This window comes from Littorina saxatilis, linkage group LG12 (assembly GCF_037325665.1).
Source record: "Littorina saxatilis isolate snail1 linkage group LG12, US_GU_Lsax_2.0, whole genome shotgun sequence".
Taxonomy (NCBI): Eukaryota; Metazoa; Mollusca; class Gastropoda; order Littorinimorpha; family Littorinidae; genus Littorina; species Littorina saxatilis.
The window spans coordinates 16,618,172-16,621,730 of record NC_090256.1 but is presented as its reverse complement, the minus strand read 5'-3'; positions in this window follow the sequence as shown (position 1 = coordinate 16,621,730).

The window sequence follows — 3,559 nt, the reverse complement described above, 5'->3', positions numbered from 1 at the left end:
TGCGTGCACCGTAGTTGGCTGTGAACTTTATGGATGGGTGCAGCGTGTTAATCCACTTCAGAAACAGGTTCAGTTGTTCTTCTCCGTGAAACCACAGCATCGCCACATCATCAATGAATCTTTTCCAACATGTGTTGTGGATGGTCCATGGTGAGTTTTTCAAAATTCTTTCCTCTATCCAGGCCATGAAAATGTTAGCTATTGTGGGTGCCATAGGTGTTCCCATTGCTGTCCCGAACTTCTGTTTGTAGATTTCGCCGTCAAACTGGAACACGTTGTTTTGGAGGACATGTTCAATGATCGGGACCAGTAGATCAAGCGGTGGTGACTGAGGTGCTGCGTCGTACTGGTTCAACGCTGCCTGTATAGCAGGACCCACTTCCTCATGAGGAATGTTAGTGTACAGCCCAACCACATCAATAGTGACAATGAGTACATCCTCAGGCAAAGGCTCATAGGTTTCTTTCCACTCTTCTACAATTTTGAGAAAGTGTGTTGTATCCTTCACAAAGGAGGGAAGCTGGTGAATAATTGGCTGAAGCCAGTGGTCCACTAGCTTGGACAGGTGTTCAGTGGGACCTCCAATGCCTGAAACAATCGGACGTCCCGGAGGATTGTCAAGTCTCTTGTGCACTTTGGGCAAATGATCAAAAAGTATGACATTTTATGTTTTCAGTGTCCAGCAATCCCCACTTATATGTATTACTGTCAATGTGTCCTTGGTTCTTGAGATCAGTCAGAAAGTCATTGGATTTTTTCGCAATGTCTTTTGTCGGGTCTGAGGATAGTGTTTCATAGGTAGTAGGATCATTGAGTTGACGCATTGCTTCCTTGGTATAGTCAGAGCAATCTTGAACCACAACCGCTCCACCTTTATCAGCAGGCACAATCCGGATTTTTCTTTCATCCACCATCTGTTTCAGCTCCTGGATTGCCACCTGACTCTTCTTATTGATGTTTCTCTTTTTGTTGGGCACTGGTTTGAACGCCTTTACGCTAGTCTGTATTGAAGAACAATAGGCGTCAAGGGCTTCATCTCTCCCAGTTCTGGGACACCAGAATGTTTTTTTGTAGAATTTGGGTTTAGTAGATAGCTGAGCTGGCGTATCTTCTTGCAAAAAGTATTCTTTTAGCCTAATCTTCCTCATGCCCTCATACGTATCTTCCAACAATTGCAGCTTGTTAATGTTGGTAGGTGTAGGACAAAACTTCGGCCCAAACGACAAGACATGTGTCTGCTCTTCTGTGAGTTCTATTGTAGACAAGTTTATGACTTGCTTTTTTTCAGTTTCAAGCGGCATTTGACGTACAAATCTTCTGTTCTTCTTTCTAGGACCTTTACCACCATTGGTTGCTGGACCTTTGGTAGTAGTGGAGCTTTTTGCTAATGACCTTGAAAGAAGTTGAGATGGTTCTGCCCCAGAAGACAAACTGGCCGAAGACGACTCAGATGACAACAGTTTTGTAGGTATCTCAGTCAATGGCTGCGGATAAATATCTGATGACATGGGGTGCACTGGTGAACTTATCAATGGTGACTGACACTGTGAAGCCGACGCTGACAACTGACACTGCGGTGACGCAGCTGAGGATAGCAAGCATGTATGTGTCGCAGCTATTGATGATTGACCTAGTGGTAAACTTGTCGATGACAGTACTGAGGATGAGGCTCCTGTCGGTGATAACGACACGTTTGTTTGTGACGCGGTCGGTGTAGCACTGATGCCACCAAATGACTGCCGTGACGTAGCTGGTAACATCACAGATGATGCCGTCGACAGAACTGAGGATGAGGCTCCTGACATTGATAACGACACGTTTGCTTGTGACATTGTCGGTGTAGCACTGACGCCACCGAATGACTGCCGTGACGTAGCTGGTGACATCACCAATGATGCCGTTGACAGTACTGATGATGCCGTCGACAGAACTGATGATGAGGTTCCCGACGGTGATAACACTTTTGTTTGTGACACGGTAGGTGTAGCACTGACGCCACCGACATGACACACTCCTTGCTTAGCTGATGGCTGCAACAATACTGACAACTTTTTGTTTTTGCGCTGAAAGTAAGTCTCTCGTGTTCTGTTTTCCTTATCCTGCAGCGTAGAAATAAACTGATTATAGCTAGCCTTGCTTAGATGTTGGAATGCCAAGGAAATATTTTCTTTCAGCTCCCTGTCTAGTCGTAGAACTTCCAACTTGTAGTACAAAATTACTCGTCGAATAATGTCATACGACTTTGCTTCCAGGCTTTTCCGAATTTCATCCCTTAGGTCATCTGGTAGGCCACACTCGCCGTATCGAATAACAAATCCGGATGGTATGATGCAATGGTTCAAACAAATGGAAAGAAAGTAAATATGAGAAACAAAACGAGTGATCTTTGAAACTAAGTTGATACCATGACCCCACGTTGGAAAAGCACAGGATCCTGATGGATGCATTTTTGAAGAAAAACAGTTACAACCTAACTGAGCATCCAACGCGAAGACTTGGTGAATTAACGAGGAAAAACGATGATTGCAAGAAGAAAACGATGACGGTGGATCCTCAAAGGATACAGGGTGCACTCCAACACTGGGAATATGAATAAGAATAAAAAATAACACCCAAACACCAAAATGAAATAAATATTTCGGAGTGAAAACTCCTTCTTCAGTAATCATGTAATGGAATCAAAACAAACGATGACGTAAAAACAGAAAGGAAATTACGTAAGAATACAAATGACGTCATTCTAAAAATAGATAAAACACGTGCAAATTTGCTATTGTTCTCTCTCTCTCTCTCTCTCTCTCTCTCTCTCTCTCTCTCTCTCTCTCTCTCTCTCTCTCTCTCTCTCTCTCTCTAAAGTAAGCAGTAAAGGTAAAACGTCATATGTTTGCAAGCACATACACTTGAGCACACTCACTCCCACACGCACACACACACATACTTCCAGGTGTTGAATGCGATCCAGGGAGCTAACATGTTACAAGGCTGATAAGTTTATAGCCATAGGACACTGTTTATCTTGTTGATAGCGTCAAAAGACGTTGTGTACTCTGCTGCGAACAACAAAGGGATAATTATAGAAAAATATCCAAACATTATATCCGCGAACAGCCTCGTAATAACAAATACAGAGGGTAGCAACAGTCAATTAGTCAAACACATTAAGTCCGTCAGGGAAATTGGTCTGCAGCTGATGTCTCCAGAACCTTTCTCTTCTCTTTCTCAAAGCAATGTCTTCTGCATGGATTTTTTCTATGGCTGTGCATTGCATGTCTGCTAGTGTATGTCCAGGGAGATTAAAATGTTTAGCGACCATTGTATCTTCTCGTGTATATTTTGATGTACTGTCCGTGTGTCCTGCATGATCTTTGTAGTGTTTGATGTTGTGCCTGTGGCCATAGAAACGTTTTTTAAGTGTCTGTCCAGTTTCGCCGACATACTGACATTTTTTGCATTTGCCACAGTCAATTAGGTAAACCAAGTTGGTTGTGTCACAGGACATGAAAGTTCTGATATTGTGTGTACCTCTATTAACAACACTGTGGAATGTCCTCGTCTCCTG